The following is a 13,955-nucleotide window of genomic DNA, read 5'->3' as shown; positions in this document are numbered from 1 at the left end:
GATTTTTGTACCGTGGACTGTTAATTGTCGCTTCTGTAATGTGCCTGAGACGATTGACCACGTATTTCTGTACTGCAATGAGGCTATGTTTTTTTGGGACGACTTACAACAAAAGCTGAAAAAGACACTGTATTTAAATGAGCATACAATTAGGTTTTTGCCATTGGCTAGGGGGATAGATACCAGATATGATATGATCATTATAATCGGCCTGCACGCACTGTGGAAGCTCAAGATGCTGGACCGGAATGAGGAACCCTTAAGACCCCCTTTTGAGTATTTCCAGCAAGAAATGCTGGAAACCTTCAAAGTAGCACGATACAGAGATGACGTACCCGAGTGGTTACGAGATGTTTTGCGCAAAATAAGTGACCGGGAGCGTATTCCCTGGATGTGACTGGGAGTCACATACAGTGTTCAACATAATTTTCCATTATGTGACGTGTACGAATGTATAAGACTTGTGAAATAAAAGGAAAAAAAAAAAAAGACAAATGTCCGCGTGGCCTAATGGATAAGTCGTCTGACTTCGGATCAGAAGACGTCAGGTTCGAGTCCTGTCGCGGACGACCGCTGTCAGAATCCTTTTTCCTAACGTCTGCCTTATACTGGTATATATCCCTTCAGATGCACATGTGGTCGCTAAAGAACATATGTTATGTATACAGAGGGTAAATATTGGGTCCGTACAGACTGACAAATGTCCGCGTGGCCTAATGGATAAGGCGTCTGACTTCGGATCAGAAGACTGCAGGTTCGAGTCCTGTCGCGGACGACCGCTGTCAGAATCCTTTTTCCTAACGTCTGCCTTATACTGGTATATATCCCTTCAGATGCACATGTGGTCGCTAAAGAACATATGTTATGTATACAGAGGGTAAATATTGGGTCCGTACAGACTGACAAATGTCCGCGTGGCCTAATGGATAAGGCGTCTGACTTCGGATCAGGAGACTGCAGGTTCGAGTCCTGTCGCGGACGACCGCTGTCAGAATCCTTTTTCCTAACGTCTGCCTTATACTGGTATATATCCCTTCAGATGCACATGTGGTCGCTAAAGAACATATGTTATGTATACAGAGGGTAAATATTGGGTCCGTACAGACTGACAAATGTCCGCGTGGCCTAACGGATAAGGCGTCTGACTTCGGATCAGGAGACTGCAGGTTCGAGTCCTGTCGCGGACGACCGCTGTCAGAATCCTTTTTCCTAACGTCTGCCTTATACTGGTATATATCCCTTCAGATGCACATGTGGTCGCTAAAGAACATATGTTATGTATACAGAGGGTAAATATTGGGTCCGTACAGACTGACAAATGTCCGCGTGGCCTAATGGATAAGGCGTCTGACTTCGGATCAGGAGACTGCAGGTTCGAGTCCTGTCGCGGACGACCGCTGTCAGAATCCTTTTTCCTAACGTCTGCCTTATACTGGTATATATCCCTTCAGATGCACATGTGGTCGCTAAAGAACATATGTTATGTATACAGAGGGTAAATATTGGGTCCGTACAGACTGACAAATGTCCGCGTGGCCTAATGGATAAGGCGTCTGACTTCGGATCAGAAGACTGCAGGTTCGAGTCCTGTCGCGGACGACCGCTGTCAGAATCCTTTTTCCTAACGTCTGCCTTATACTGGTATATATCCCTTCAGATGCACATGTGGTCGCTAAAGAACATATGTTATGTATACAGAGGGTAAATATTGGGTCCGTACAGACTGACAAATGTCCGCGTGGCCTAATGGATAAGGCGTCTGACTTCGGATCAGGAGACTGCAGGTTCGAGTCCTGTCGCGGACGACCGCTGTCAGAATCCTTTTTCCTAACGTCTGCCTTATACTGGTATATATCCCTTCAGATGCACATGTGGTCGCTAAAGAACATATGTTATGTATACAGAGGGTAAATATTGGGTCCGTACAGACTGACAAATGTCCGCGTGGCCTAACGGATAAGGCGTCTGACTTCGGATCAGGAGACTGCAGGTTCGAGTCCTGTCGCGGACGACCGCTGTCAGAATCCTTTTTCCTAACGTCTGCCTTATACTGGTATATATCCCTTCAGATGCACATGTGGTCGCTAAAGAACATATGTTATGTATACAGAGGGTAAATATTGGGTCCGTACAGACTGACAAATGTCCGCGTGGCCTAATGGATAAGGCGTCTGACTTCGGATCAGGAGACTGCAGGTTCGAGTCCTGTCGCGGACGACCGCTGTCAGAATCCTTTTTCCTAACGTCTGCCTTATACTGGTATATATCCCTTCAGATGCACATGTGGTCGCTAAAGAACATATGTTATGTATACAGAGGGTAAATATTGGGTCCGTACAGACTGACAAATGTCCGCGTGGCCTAACGGATAAGGCGTCTGACTTCGGATCAGGAGACTGCAGGTTCGAGTCCTGTCGCGGACGACCGCTGTCAGAATCCTTTTTCCTAACGTCTGCCTTATACTGGTATATATCCCTTCAGATGCACATGTGGTCGCTAAAGAACATATGTTATGTATACAGAGGGTAAATATTGGGTCCGTACAGACTGACAAATGTCCGCGTGGCCTAATGGATAAGGCGTCTGACTTCGGATCAGGAGACTGCAGGTTCGAGTCCTGTCGCGGACGACCGCTGTCAGAATCCTTTTTCCTAACGTCTGCCTTATACTGGTATATATCCCTTCAGATGCACATGTGGTCGCTAAAGAACATATGTTATGTATACAGAGGGTAAATATTGGGTCCGTACAGACTGACAAATGTCCGCGTGGCCTAATGGATAAGGCGTCTGACTTCGGATCAGGAGACTGCAGGTTCGAGTCCTGTCGCGGACGACCGCTGTCAGAATCCTTTTTCCTAACGTCTGCCTTATACTGGTATATATCCCTTCAGATGCACATGTGGTCGCTAAAGAACATATGTTATGTATACAGAGGGTAAATATTGGGTCCGTACAGACTGACAAATGTCCGCGTGGCCTAACGGATAAGGCGTCTGACTTCGGATCAGGAGACTGCAGGTTCGAGTCCTGTCGCGGACGACCGCTGTCAGAATCCTTTTTCCTAACGTCTGCCTTATACTGGTATATATCCCTTCAGATGCACATGTGGTCGCTAAAGAACATATGTTATGTATACAGAGGGTAAATATTTGGTCCGTATACAGACTGACAAATGTCCGCGTGGCCTAACGGATAAGGCGCCTGACTTCGGATCAGGAGACTGCAGGTTCGAGTCCTGTCGCGGACGACCGCTGTCAGAATCCTTTTTCCTAACGTCTGCCTTATACTGGTATATATCCCTCCAGATGCACATGTGGCCGCTAAAGAACATGTGTTATCTATAAATAGGGTAAATATTGGGTGCGTTCGGAGTGACAAATGTCCGCGTGGCCTAATGGATAAGGCGTCTGACTTCGGATCAGAAGACTGCAGGTTCGAGTCGTGTCGCGGACGACCGCTGCCAGAATCCTTTTTCCTAACGTCTGCCTTATACTGGTATATATCCCTCCAGATGCACATGTGGCCGCTAAAGAACATGTGTTATCTATAAATAGGGTAAATATTGGGTGCGTTCAGAGTGACAAATGTCCGCGTGGCCTAATGGATAAGGCGTCTGACTTCGGATCAGAAGACTGCAGGTTCGAGTCGTGTCGCGGACGACCGCTGCCAGAATCCTTTTTCCTAACGTCTGCCTTATACTGGTATACATATATCCCTCCACATGCACATGTGGCCGCTAAAGAACATGTGTTATCTATAAATAGGGTAAATATTGGGTGCGTTCAGAGTGACAAATGTCCGCGTGGCCTAATGGATAAGGCGTCTGACTTCGGATCAGAAGACTGCAGGTTCGAGTCGTGTCGCGGACGACCGCTGCCAGAATCCTTTTTCCTAACGTCTGCCTTATACTGGTATATATCCCTCCAGATGCACATGTGGCCGCTAAAGAACATGTGTTATCTATAAATAGGGTAAATATTGGGTGCGTTCAGAGTGACAAATGTCCGCGTGGCCTAATGGATAAGGCGTCTGACTTCGGATCAGAAGACTGCAGGTTCGAGTCGTGTCGCGGACGACCGCTGCCAGAATCCTTTTTCCTAACGTCTGCCTTATACTGGTATACATATATCCCTCCACATGCACATGTGGCCGCTAAAGAACATGTGTTATCTATAAATAGGGTAAATATTGGGTGCGTTCGGAGAGACAAATGTCCGCGTGGCCTAATGGATAAGGCGTCTGACTTCGGATCAGAAGACTGCAGGTTCGAGTCATGTCGCGGACGACCGCTGTCAGAATCCTTTTTCCTAACGTCTGCCTTATACTGGTATATATCCCTTCAGATGCACATGTGGCCGCTAAAGAACATATGTTATGTATACAGAGGGTAAATATTGGGTCCGTACAGACTGACAAATGTCCGCGTGGCCTAATGGATAAGGCGTCTGACTTCGGATCAGGAGACTGCAGGTTCGAGTCCTGTCGCGGACGACCGCTGTCAGAATCCTTTTTCCTAACGTCTGCCTTATACTGGTATATATCCCTTCAGATGCACATGTGGTCGCTAAAGAACATATGTTATGTATACAGAGGGTAAATATTGGGTCCGTACAGACTGACAAATGTCCGCGTGGCCTAACGGATAAGGCGTCTGACTTCGGATCAGGAGACTGCAGGTTCGAGTCCTGTCGCGGACGACCGCTGTCAGAATCCTTTTTCCTAACGTCTGCCTTATACTGGTATATATCCCTTCAGATGCACATGTGGTCGCTAAAGAACATATGTTATGTATACAGAGGGTAAATATTGGGTCCGTACAGACTGACAAATGTCCGCGTGGCCTAACGGATAAGGCGTCTGACTTCGGATCAGGAGACTGCAGGTTCGAGTCCTGTCGCGGACGACCGCTGTCAGAATCCTTTTTCCTAACGTCTGCCTTATACTGGTATATATCCCTTCAGATGCACATGTGGTCGCTAAAGAACATATGTTATGTATACAGAGGGTAAATATTGGGTCCGTACAGACTGACAAATGTCCGCGTGGCCTAACGGATAAGGCGTCTGACTTCGGATCAGGAGACTGCAGGTTCGAGTCCTGTCGCGGACGACCGCTGTCAGAATCCTTTTTCCTAACGTCTGCCTTATACTGGTATATATCCCTTCAGATGCACATGTGGTCGCTAAAGAACATATGTTATGTATACAGAGGGTAAATATTGGGTCCGTACAGACTGACAAATGTCCGCGTGGCCTAACGGATAAGGCGTCTGACTTCGGATCAGGAGACTGCAGGTTCGAGTCCTGTCGCGGACGACCGCTGTCAGAATCCTTTTTCCTAACGTCTGCCTTATACTGGTATATATCCCTTCAGATGCACATGTGGTCGCTAAAGAACATATGTTATGTATACAGAGGGTAAATATTGGGTCCGTACAGACTGACAAATGTCCGCGTGGCCTAACGGATAAGGCGTCTGACTTCGGATCAGGAGACTGCAGGTTCGAGTCCTGTCGCGGACGACCGCTGTCAGAATCCTTTTTCCTAACGTCTGCCTTATACTGGTATATATCCCTTCAGATGCACATGTGGTCGCTAAAGAACATATGTTATGTATACAGAGGGTAAATATTGGGTCCGTACAGACTGACAAATGTCCGCGTGGCCTAACGGATAAGGCGTCTGACTTCGGATCAGGAGACTGCAGGTTCGAGTCCTGTCGCGGACGACCGCTGTCAGAATCCTTTTTCCTAACGTCTGCCTTATACTGGTATATATCCCTTCAGATGCACATGTGGTCGCTAAAGAACATATGTTATGTATACAGAGGGTAAATATTGGGTCCGTACAGACTGACAAATGTCCGCGTGGCCTAACGGATAAGGCGTCTGACTTCGGATCAGGAGACTGCAGGTTCGAGTCCTGTCGCGGACGACCGCTGTCAGAATCCTTTTTCCTAACGTCTGCCTTATACTGGTATATATCCCTTCAGATGCACATGTGGTCGCTAAAGAACATATGTTATGTATACAGAGGGTAAATATTGGGTCCGTACAGACTGACAAATGTCCGCGTGGCCTAACGGATAAGGCGTCTGACTTCGGATCAGGAGACTGCAGGTTCGAGTCCTGTCGCGGACGACCGCTGTCAGAATCCTTTTTCCTAACGTCTGCCTTATACTGGTATATATCCCTTCAGATGCACATGTGGTCGCTAAAGAACATATGTTATGTATACAGAGGGTAAATATTGGGTCCGTACAGACTGACAAATGTCCGCGTGGCCTAACGGATAAGGCGTCTGACTTCGGATCAGGAGACTGCAGGTTCGAGTCCTGTCGCGGACGACCGCTGTCAGAATCCTTTTTCCTAACGTCTGCCTTATACTGGTATATATCCCTTCAGATGCACATGTGGTCGCTAAAGAACATATGTTATGTATACAGAGGGTAAATATTTGGTCCGTATACAGACTGACAAATGTCCGCGTGGCCTAACGGATAAGGCGTCTGACTTCGGATCAGGAGACTGCAGGTTCGAGTCCTGTCGCGGACGACCGCTGTCAGAATCCTTTTTCCTAACGTCTGCCTTATACTGGTATATATCCCTTCAGATGCACATGTGGTCGCTAAAGAACATATGTTATGTATACAGAGGGTAAATATTGGGTCCGTACAGACTGACAAATGTCCGCGTGGCCTAACGGATAAGGCGTCTGACTTCGGATCAGGAGACTGCAGGTTCGAGTCCTGTCGCGGACGACCGCTGTCAGAATCCTTTTTCCTAACGTCTGCCTTATACTGGTATATATCCCTCCAGATGCACATGTGGCCGCTAAAGAACATGTGTTATCTATAAATAGGGTAAATATTGGGTGCGTTCGGAGTGACAAATGTCCGCGTGGCCTAATGGATAAGGCGTCTGACTTCGGATCAGAAGACTGCAGGTTCGAGTCCTGTCGCGGACGACCGCTGCCAGAATCCTTTTTCCTCACGTCTGCCTTATACTGGTATATATCCCTCCAGATGCACATGTGGTCGCTAAAGAACATGTGTTATCTATAAATAGGGTAAATATTGGGTGCGTTCAGAGTGACAAATGTCCGCGTGGCCTAATGGATAAGGCGTCTGACTTCGGATCAGAAGACTGCAGGTTCGAGTCGTGTCGCGGACGACCGCTGCCAGAATCCTTTTTCCTAACGTCTGCCTTATACTGGTATATATCCCTCCAGATGCACATGTGGCCGCTAAAGAACATGTGTTATCTATAAATAGGGTAAATATTGGGTGCGTTCAGAGTGACAAATGTCCGCGTGGCCTAATGGATAAGGCGTCTGACTTCGGATCAGAAGACTGCAGGTTCGAGTCGTGTCGCGGACGACCGCTGCCAGAATCCTTTTTCCTAACGTCTGCCTTATACTGGTATACATATATCCCTCCACATGCACATGTGGCCGCTAAAGAACATGTGTTATCTATAAATAGGGTAAATATTGGGTGCGTTCGGAGAGACAAATGTCCGCGTGGCCTAATGGATAAGGCGTCTGACTTCGGATCAGAAGACTGCAGGTTCGAGTCATGTCGCGGACGACCGCTGCCCGAATCCTTTTTCCTAACGTCTGCCTTATACTGGTATATATCCCTCCAGATGCACATGTGGCCGCTAAAGAACATGTGTTATCTATAAATAGGGTAAATATTGGGTGCGTTCAGAGTGACAAATGTCCGCGTGGCCTAATGTATAAGGCTCATGGAAATGATAAAGGAACACAAACTAGACATTATCTGCCTCCAGGAAACGAAGATCTCTACCGCGGAACAAGAGAAGGACCTTGTTAATTTCTTTAAACGTAACTACTACTGCTACCACTCCGCAGGCACTGGTCACAGTGCGGGGACAGCGATATTTGTGAAGAAGGACAGTATCGTCACCGTCGTCGACACCATCCTTGACCAAACCGGCCGATTTACCTGTGTCGATCTGCTCATCGCCAACCAGTTAGCGCGAGTAATTTGTGTCTACGCGCCAAATATAAGGGACGACAGGAAAATCTTCTTCTCTGAGCTGAGAGCTTTCGTGGACACACCGGCAAAAGTTGTATTCTGTGGCGACTTCAATATGGTAACCAGCAAGTATGACTGCAGCTACCCCTTCAGGAGGGACGCTAGTGTGACGGAATTCAAGAAGCTGGTGACAGATTTCAGTTTGGTCGACGTTGCTGTGGTAGGAACGGAACCCAGTCAGCGGTACACTCACTGGCAAGGTGCGTCCCATGCAAGACTCGACAGAATCTATTTCTCCGCTGACTGGGACAAGACGGCCTGCAACTACACCGTCACGCCGGTACCTTTCTCGGACCACGGACTCGTCAGCGTCGACATCGATCTCAGCGCTCAGGCCACAAGTTGCATCAGCAAGGCAAGGTCTTATTCGTGGAAGCTCAACGAAAGCATCCTGGAAGAAGAGACTTTCTGTCAGGAAGTGGAAAACATGATCACAGAATACAAGAGCGGAAGCAGTATCAACGCCGTTACGTGGGAGATCTTCAAGACAAACTTCAAAAACAAAGCAATATCCTATAGTCAGTCAAGAAGCTTCAAGGAGAGGGAACAGGCCCGGTCACTTACCAAAGACCTCCGTGTGTTAGTCGCAGAGGAAGACCAAACCCCCGGACGGTATACACAGGAAATTGGAGAAGTGAAAAAGCACTTCTTGAAATTTTGGAAAAACGATACAAGGGTGCAGCAATTCGGAGCCGGCTAAACACGGTGTCGCGTGAGGAAACGCCCAGCAAAGTATTCCTCCTACGGGAAAGAGAAAGGGGATCGTTCAACGCCATTACAGGTTTGAACAGTCCAGACGGCACTGCGACATCGCAAGAGGAAATCGAAGGACTGTTCTACGAGAAGTTCCGCGGTCTGTTCTCGTCATCAACTGGGACAAACGTTACCGAAGCTATAAGCGGCCTCGACTTGCCGGCAGTAAAGACAGAAGTAGCAGAAGCAGCGAACGGCGAAATAACAACGGGGGAGATAGAGAGAGTTATCCGAAAGCTGGGAAGAAACAAAGCTCCGGGCCCGGATGGAATTGGATCAGCATTCTATAAAAGGTTCGCTACCTTACTCTCCCCAATCTTGAAGTTGGTGTTCGACGACATCGCTTCGAGAAAGCTGCTTCCGCCATCAATGCGTCAATCCTTCACCGTCCTTATCCCTAAAAAGAACCCCAAGAACAGCGAAGCTCCAACAGTTAACGATTTTCGACCAATCAGCCTTCTCTGCGCAGATTACAAGATATTTGCCAAGGTTCTCAATAACAGATTAGAGGGTTGCCTGCGGACTGCCATTGGTCAGCATCAAGTCTACGGAGTCAAGGGCAGGTCGATCGCACGAAACTTACACGTGATGCGGGCAGTGTGCGAGGCTGCCGAAACACTACCTGCCCGGCTGTGCGTTCTCCAGGTTGACCTGCGGCAGGCGTTCGATAGAGTCAGTCACCAGTATCTCTGGGCGGTTCTTGAAAAACTGAAGGTCGGGAGCTCCCTAATGGCCTGGATAAAGCTCTGCTACGAAGACATCAGCACCAGATTAGTAGTGAACGGGAGGTTAAGCAAACCCATACCGATTCATTCATCAGTGAGGCAGGGGTGTCCACTTTCACCGCTTCTGTTCGCTGCATACCTGGAACCGCTATGTCGCATGATCAGTTCCAACGAAAGTATTCAAGGGCTCAAGATAGGCACGGAAAGCATCAAGCTTCTCGCGTATGCCGATGACGTTACCGTAGTGTGCACCACTGTTGAGGCAGTCCAACAAGCACTAGACACCATTCAGGAGTTCTCGAAGCACTCCGGAGCAGAGCTCAACCTCAGCAAGACATTAGGCAGCTGGCTTGGACCGTGGGAAGAAACTCCAACCAATGTTCTTGGCTTGCAGTGGACAAACAAGGTTGACAAGTATCTCGGAGTCGAGTTCGACTTAAGAAAGCAAGCAGCACAAGTATGGAACCCCAAATTGAACCGGCTCAGGCACTCGCTGACTCCCTGGCACGGACGGTTCCTCACGCTCTTCAACAAGGCGTACGTATGCAATTCCTGCTTGTACCCAGCAGTGCTGTATACTGCCCAATGCACGAAATACAACAATGCAGTGGTCAACAAGTTCCACCGACTGTGTGCCACCTTTGTGTGGAATTCTCCAATGGAAAAGATGCGACGATCGAACCTCTTCTTGAGCCCAAGCAAAGGTGGATTTGGACTTGTGAACCTCGACATTAAGCTCAAAGTACAGAGGTTCCTCTACTTCAGGGACCAGGACGATCCATTCCTCAGAAGCTGCATACAGACACTTGGAGCACACCACCTCCATAGGTGGACAGTGCCACTAGAAAATCCGGCAAGGGCAAAGGAGACCAGGGCGTTCTACAGGGAGATCGGAGCGGCTATTGCCTTCTTTGAAATGAGGTTCTCTTGGGACTACCTCAGCAAGGTTAAACGGAGAAAGCTCTACTGGGATACTGTAGACAGCGTGACACCAGAACCGCTCTATCGGAAGTTCCTTCTCACAACAGAAGCCCAGAACGTCTTCAAAAGGCTACGCAAGCTCTGCGTACCATCCGGCGCGAAGGACCTCTTCACAAGGTTCCACTGCGAAGTGTTGCCGGTCAAAGTCTGGCTGCAGAGAAAAGGATTCTTTGTCCCGTGGTCAGTGAGGTGTGACCTGTGCAGCGCTGAAGAAGACCTGTTTCATGTGTTTGTAAACTGCAAACGAGCTCGAGATTTTTGGGAGCAGTTCAGAGCGTGCACCGGTCTGGACATCAACATTGACTGGTTTTCGCTAAAATTCCTCGTGTTCGACGGCTGCGAAGACAACAACACGTCGGCCGCTCTGGTGGTTATCGGTCTCCACTCCTTATGGCGGTACAGGATGGCCATTTCTGAAGGCAAAGTCAAGCCGAAGACACCATGGAACCACTTCCTCACCAGCCTTGAATGGGTGCTCACGGTGGTGACAGCACGGGAAGACGATATCACTTGCAGCGGACTTAGGAGCCTGCTGCACACCATCACAGCAAGGAACAAGAACGCCAGCTGGTGAAAGACAGCGATGTGAAGGCACCTGCTTCGAGCAACAAGAGGGTACGGAAGAGTACCACAGTGAAGACGCCGCAGACCAAGCTGAACACGAACAAAATTAGGAAACGGCACACCCTATTAACTTACAGAATGGCGAAGTAGTCATTGAGGTTTTATGTACGTTTTAGCATGAAATAAAAGTTCAAAAAAAAAAATTGTATACGGCGTCTGACTTCGGCTCAGAAGACTGCACGTTCGAGTCCTGTCGCGGACGACCGCTGCGAGACTCCTTTTAACCTCACGTCTGGCTTGTACTGGTATATATCCCTTCAGATGCACATGTGCCCGCAAAAGAACATATGTTATGTATACAGAGGGTAAATATTGGGTCCGTTCAGAGGGACAAATGTCCGCGTGGCCTAATGGATAAGGGGTCTGACTTCGGATCAGAAGACTGCAGGTTCGAGTCCTGTCGCGGACGACCGCTGCGAGACTCCTTTTAACCTCACGTCTGGCTTGTACTGGTATATATCCCTTCAGATGCACATGTGCCCGCAAAAGAACATATGTTATGTATACAGAGGGTAAATATTGGGTCCGTTCAATGTGAGAAATGTCCGCGTGGCCTAATGCATAAGGCGTCTGACTTCGGCTCAGAAGACTGCACGTTCGAGTCCTGTCGCGGACGACCGCTGCTAGAATCATTTTTCCTCACGTCTGGCTTATACTGGTATATATCCCTTCAGATGCACATGTGCCCGCTAAAGAACATATGTTATGTATACAGAGGGTAAATATTGGGTCCGTTCAATGTGAGAAATGTCCGCGTGGCCTAATGCATAAGGCGTCTGACTTCGGCTCAGAAGACTGCAGGTTCGAGTCCTGTCGCGGACGACCGCTGGGAGACTCCTTTTAACCTCACGTCTGCCTTATACTGGTATATATCCCTTTAGATGCACATGTGGTCGCTAAAGAACATATGTTATGTATACAGAGGGTAAATATTGGGTCCGTTCAATGTGACAAATGTCCGCGTGGCCTAATGCATAAGGCGTCTGACTTCGGCTCAGAAGACTGCACGTTCGAGTCCTGTCGCGGACGACCGCTGCGAGACTCCTTTTAACCTCACGTCTGCCTTATACTGGTATATATCCCTTCAGATGCACATGTGGTCGCTAAAGAACATATGTTATGTATACAGAGGGTAAATATTGGGTCCGTTCAATGTGACAAATGTCCGCGTGGCCTAATGCATAAGGCGTCTTTAAGGAGTGCTATCAGTCATCGAAAAGGAAGATGTGGCTCAGCTAGGAACCTATTTGTACAACCACGTATGGGCCTTGACACTACACACGAGGCTAGCGAAAGAGAAACTCGTGAAAAAGAAAGAATTTCTGGTGAAGGGGAAAAAATGCGTCATTTTGGATCCCAATAAGAAGGAGGTGGAATTATCGGTGCACTGGTTGCCGATGCATGTTCCTGACCTTGCCCTGATAAACGTGCTGAGTACGTTCGGAAAGGTCAAAGACGTTCAAAGAGAGAAGTGGAAGGCAACGGCTTTCGCAGGCGTTGAGACGACGACTCGGAAAGTAACCATAGAACTCCATGGGGGAGTAACGGTGGACGGCATTCCGCACATCATAAACGTCCTGGGCGGGCAAGTGCTCGTTGACATACCCGGAAGGCCACCATTGTGCCTGCGGTGTAAAAAAGTGGGGCACATCAGGAAACAGTGCAGGTCCCCATGGTGCCGGTCGTGCAGAAGCTTCGGTCATGAAACCGAAGATTGCATCAGCATATACGCGTCTAGGACCAAAGCCAGAATGGAACAAACAGTGGTTGACGAACTCATGGACGTGGCCGAGATGTCAAAGGCGATGAGCGAAGTGCCTGGAAGCGTTGATACAGCCCCAGCCCAGCTGAGCTCTGGTGCTGAGGGGGAAGCATTGAAACAAGGAGCGACTGGGGAGGAGAGGTCCGGAGGGAGCAACGAAGCTCAGGCCAAACAACCTCAAGCCAACGAAGCGACGGACCTACAGGCAGAAGGGCACCACCACTCCGTTTCAGAAGCTGCCTATACTGTGGATCCAGCCACGGCTACCACCAGCAGCGTTTCTGAAAGGAACGTTGACAACGAAGACAACGACAAAACCAGGATGAGCACCAGCGAAGATATAGTGGGGATGCCACCTACTGCTGCCACCGATGGAATTGGAAACATTTCTGACGGAGGCAAATGAAAAGAAGTTGGCCCAGGTCACAAAAAGTCCCGTTATACCCCAGCGCCTTTCATAACACCTGAAGAACGAAGACGGCGCCTCAAGAAAGATCACAAATCGTAAGTGCGGTACTGATACATCACAATGAGAAGAATTCACTTAAAAGTCGCTACATTGAACGCAAACAGTTTACTTCGACGAGAAAGGAAAGATTGGCTCCTGACTATACTTCTTGATGAACACATTGACGTAATCTGCATACAGGAAACGAAGATTTCATCTGTTGAAGATGAAATTGAACTGGTTAATGCTTTCAGCAAATGGTTTTTCGTGTATCACGCATCCGGGGTGAACAGAAGCGCAGGAACTGCCGTCATGATAAGAAAGAGCAGCAAGATGAAAGTTATTGACTGTGATTTGGAACAAAACGGCCGCATTGCCAGTGTTGATATGATATAGCAAGGCGAAATCGTGAGGGTGATAAGCGTGTACGCCCCGAACGAGTCTTCAGAACGTAAATTGTTTTTTGAAAGCAGCTTAGCGCACTTCGTGAGTACAGATAGCAAGGTGATAGTGGCCGGCGATTTTAACTGTGTGGAACACCAACGTGATTGCACATATAAGAAACAAAGCAAAGACAGCAGTGTAACAGCACTAAAACA

General features: G+C 48.4%; 37 non-coding genes across 37 annotated transcripts; all 37 read left to right on the top strand.

The window, feature by feature from the left end:
* The first annotated feature begins 496 nt into the window (after nucleotides 1-496).
* Nucleotides 497-569, top strand: Trnar-ucg (transfer RNA arginine (anticodon UCG)). The gene has a single exon. It is a non-coding gene; the product is annotated as a tRNA-Arg (tRNA).
* Nucleotides 570-702: 133 nt separating this feature from the next.
* Trnar-ucg (transfer RNA arginine (anticodon UCG)) lies at nucleotides 703-775 on the top strand. The gene has a single exon. It is a non-coding gene; the product is annotated as a tRNA-Arg (tRNA).
* Nucleotides 776-908: 133 nt separating this feature from the next.
* On the top strand, nucleotides 909-981 carry Trnar-ucg (transfer RNA arginine (anticodon UCG)). Its single transcript has one exon. It is a non-coding gene; the product is annotated as a tRNA-Arg (tRNA).
* A 133-nt stretch (nucleotides 982-1,114) lies between these two features.
* Trnar-ucg (transfer RNA arginine (anticodon UCG)) lies at nucleotides 1,115-1,187 on the top strand. The gene has a single exon. It is a non-coding gene; the product is annotated as a tRNA-Arg (tRNA).
* Nucleotides 1,188-1,320: 133 nt separating this feature from the next.
* Nucleotides 1,321-1,393, top strand: Trnar-ucg (transfer RNA arginine (anticodon UCG)). The gene has a single exon. It is a non-coding gene; the product is annotated as a tRNA-Arg (tRNA).
* A 133-nt stretch (nucleotides 1,394-1,526) lies between these two features.
* Trnar-ucg (transfer RNA arginine (anticodon UCG)) lies at nucleotides 1,527-1,599 on the top strand. Its single transcript has one exon. It is a non-coding gene; the product is annotated as a tRNA-Arg (tRNA).
* A 133-nt stretch (nucleotides 1,600-1,732) lies between these two features.
* Nucleotides 1,733-1,805, top strand: Trnar-ucg (transfer RNA arginine (anticodon UCG)). Its single transcript has one exon. It is a non-coding gene; the product is annotated as a tRNA-Arg (tRNA).
* A 133-nt stretch (nucleotides 1,806-1,938) lies between these two features.
* On the top strand, nucleotides 1,939-2,011 carry Trnar-ucg (transfer RNA arginine (anticodon UCG)). The gene has a single exon. It is a non-coding gene; the product is annotated as a tRNA-Arg (tRNA).
* Nucleotides 2,012-2,144: 133 nt separating this feature from the next.
* Nucleotides 2,145-2,217, top strand: Trnar-ucg (transfer RNA arginine (anticodon UCG)). The gene has a single exon. It is a non-coding gene; the product is annotated as a tRNA-Arg (tRNA).
* Nucleotides 2,218-2,350: 133 nt separating this feature from the next.
* On the top strand, nucleotides 2,351-2,423 carry Trnar-ucg (transfer RNA arginine (anticodon UCG)). Its single transcript has one exon. It is a non-coding gene; the product is annotated as a tRNA-Arg (tRNA).
* A 133-nt stretch (nucleotides 2,424-2,556) lies between these two features.
* Nucleotides 2,557-2,629, top strand: Trnar-ucg (transfer RNA arginine (anticodon UCG)). The gene has a single exon. It is a non-coding gene; the product is annotated as a tRNA-Arg (tRNA).
* Nucleotides 2,630-2,762: 133 nt separating this feature from the next.
* Trnar-ucg (transfer RNA arginine (anticodon UCG)) lies at nucleotides 2,763-2,835 on the top strand. Its single transcript has one exon. It is a non-coding gene; the product is annotated as a tRNA-Arg (tRNA).
* Nucleotides 2,836-2,968: 133 nt separating this feature from the next.
* Nucleotides 2,969-3,041, top strand: Trnar-ucg (transfer RNA arginine (anticodon UCG)). Its single transcript has one exon. It is a non-coding gene; the product is annotated as a tRNA-Arg (tRNA).
* A 135-nt stretch (nucleotides 3,042-3,176) lies between these two features.
* On the top strand, nucleotides 3,177-3,249 carry Trnar-ucg (transfer RNA arginine (anticodon UCG)). The gene has a single exon. It is a non-coding gene; the product is annotated as a tRNA-Arg (tRNA).
* A 133-nt stretch (nucleotides 3,250-3,382) lies between these two features.
* On the top strand, nucleotides 3,383-3,455 carry Trnar-ucg (transfer RNA arginine (anticodon UCG)). The gene has a single exon. It is a non-coding gene; the product is annotated as a tRNA-Arg (tRNA).
* Nucleotides 3,456-3,588: 133 nt separating this feature from the next.
* Nucleotides 3,589-3,661, top strand: Trnar-ucg (transfer RNA arginine (anticodon UCG)). The gene has a single exon. It is a non-coding gene; the product is annotated as a tRNA-Arg (tRNA).
* A 137-nt stretch (nucleotides 3,662-3,798) lies between these two features.
* Nucleotides 3,799-3,871, top strand: Trnar-ucg (transfer RNA arginine (anticodon UCG)). Its single transcript has one exon. It is a non-coding gene; the product is annotated as a tRNA-Arg (tRNA).
* Nucleotides 3,872-4,004: 133 nt separating this feature from the next.
* Nucleotides 4,005-4,077, top strand: Trnar-ucg (transfer RNA arginine (anticodon UCG)). The gene has a single exon. It is a non-coding gene; the product is annotated as a tRNA-Arg (tRNA).
* Nucleotides 4,078-4,214: 137 nt separating this feature from the next.
* Nucleotides 4,215-4,287, top strand: Trnar-ucg (transfer RNA arginine (anticodon UCG)). The gene has a single exon. It is a non-coding gene; the product is annotated as a tRNA-Arg (tRNA).
* A 133-nt stretch (nucleotides 4,288-4,420) lies between these two features.
* Nucleotides 4,421-4,493, top strand: Trnar-ucg (transfer RNA arginine (anticodon UCG)). Its single transcript has one exon. It is a non-coding gene; the product is annotated as a tRNA-Arg (tRNA).
* Nucleotides 4,494-4,626: 133 nt separating this feature from the next.
* Nucleotides 4,627-4,699, top strand: Trnar-ucg (transfer RNA arginine (anticodon UCG)). The gene has a single exon. It is a non-coding gene; the product is annotated as a tRNA-Arg (tRNA).
* A 133-nt stretch (nucleotides 4,700-4,832) lies between these two features.
* Trnar-ucg (transfer RNA arginine (anticodon UCG)) lies at nucleotides 4,833-4,905 on the top strand. The gene has a single exon. It is a non-coding gene; the product is annotated as a tRNA-Arg (tRNA).
* Nucleotides 4,906-5,038: 133 nt separating this feature from the next.
* Trnar-ucg (transfer RNA arginine (anticodon UCG)) lies at nucleotides 5,039-5,111 on the top strand. Its single transcript has one exon. It is a non-coding gene; the product is annotated as a tRNA-Arg (tRNA).
* A 133-nt stretch (nucleotides 5,112-5,244) lies between these two features.
* Nucleotides 5,245-5,317, top strand: Trnar-ucg (transfer RNA arginine (anticodon UCG)). The gene has a single exon. It is a non-coding gene; the product is annotated as a tRNA-Arg (tRNA).
* Nucleotides 5,318-5,450: 133 nt separating this feature from the next.
* Nucleotides 5,451-5,523, top strand: Trnar-ucg (transfer RNA arginine (anticodon UCG)). Its single transcript has one exon. It is a non-coding gene; the product is annotated as a tRNA-Arg (tRNA).
* A 133-nt stretch (nucleotides 5,524-5,656) lies between these two features.
* Trnar-ucg (transfer RNA arginine (anticodon UCG)) lies at nucleotides 5,657-5,729 on the top strand. Its single transcript has one exon. It is a non-coding gene; the product is annotated as a tRNA-Arg (tRNA).
* Nucleotides 5,730-5,862: 133 nt separating this feature from the next.
* Nucleotides 5,863-5,935, top strand: Trnar-ucg (transfer RNA arginine (anticodon UCG)). The gene has a single exon. It is a non-coding gene; the product is annotated as a tRNA-Arg (tRNA).
* Nucleotides 5,936-6,068: 133 nt separating this feature from the next.
* Trnar-ucg (transfer RNA arginine (anticodon UCG)) lies at nucleotides 6,069-6,141 on the top strand. Its single transcript has one exon. It is a non-coding gene; the product is annotated as a tRNA-Arg (tRNA).
* A 133-nt stretch (nucleotides 6,142-6,274) lies between these two features.
* Trnar-ucg (transfer RNA arginine (anticodon UCG)) lies at nucleotides 6,275-6,347 on the top strand. The gene has a single exon. It is a non-coding gene; the product is annotated as a tRNA-Arg (tRNA).
* Nucleotides 6,348-6,482: 135 nt separating this feature from the next.
* Trnar-ucg (transfer RNA arginine (anticodon UCG)) lies at nucleotides 6,483-6,555 on the top strand. The gene has a single exon. It is a non-coding gene; the product is annotated as a tRNA-Arg (tRNA).
* Nucleotides 6,556-6,688: 133 nt separating this feature from the next.
* Trnar-ucg (transfer RNA arginine (anticodon UCG)) lies at nucleotides 6,689-6,761 on the top strand. The gene has a single exon. It is a non-coding gene; the product is annotated as a tRNA-Arg (tRNA).
* A 133-nt stretch (nucleotides 6,762-6,894) lies between these two features.
* On the top strand, nucleotides 6,895-6,967 carry Trnar-ucg (transfer RNA arginine (anticodon UCG)). Its single transcript has one exon. It is a non-coding gene; the product is annotated as a tRNA-Arg (tRNA).
* A 133-nt stretch (nucleotides 6,968-7,100) lies between these two features.
* Trnar-ucg (transfer RNA arginine (anticodon UCG)) lies at nucleotides 7,101-7,173 on the top strand. Its single transcript has one exon. It is a non-coding gene; the product is annotated as a tRNA-Arg (tRNA).
* A 133-nt stretch (nucleotides 7,174-7,306) lies between these two features.
* On the top strand, nucleotides 7,307-7,379 carry Trnar-ucg (transfer RNA arginine (anticodon UCG)). Its single transcript has one exon. It is a non-coding gene; the product is annotated as a tRNA-Arg (tRNA).
* Nucleotides 7,380-7,516: 137 nt separating this feature from the next.
* On the top strand, nucleotides 7,517-7,589 carry Trnar-ucg (transfer RNA arginine (anticodon UCG)). Its single transcript has one exon. It is a non-coding gene; the product is annotated as a tRNA-Arg (tRNA).
* A 3,893-nt stretch (nucleotides 7,590-11,482) lies between these two features.
* On the top strand, nucleotides 11,483-11,555 carry Trnar-ucg (transfer RNA arginine (anticodon UCG)). Its single transcript has one exon. It is a non-coding gene; the product is annotated as a tRNA-Arg (tRNA).
* Nucleotides 11,556-11,895: 340 nt separating this feature from the next.
* Trnar-ucg (transfer RNA arginine (anticodon UCG)) lies at nucleotides 11,896-11,968 on the top strand. The gene has a single exon. It is a non-coding gene; the product is annotated as a tRNA-Arg (tRNA).
* Nucleotides 11,969-13,955: the final 1,987 nt, after the last annotated feature.

Source organism: Ornithodoros turicata, chromosome 1 (genome assembly GCF_037126465.1).
Source record: "Ornithodoros turicata isolate Travis chromosome 1, ASM3712646v1, whole genome shotgun sequence".
NCBI lineage: Eukaryota > Metazoa > Arthropoda > Arachnida > Ixodida > Argasidae > Ornithodoros > Ornithodoros turicata.
Note: the sequence above shows the minus strand (reverse complement) of the source record. Positions and strands in the feature narration are given on the sequence as shown.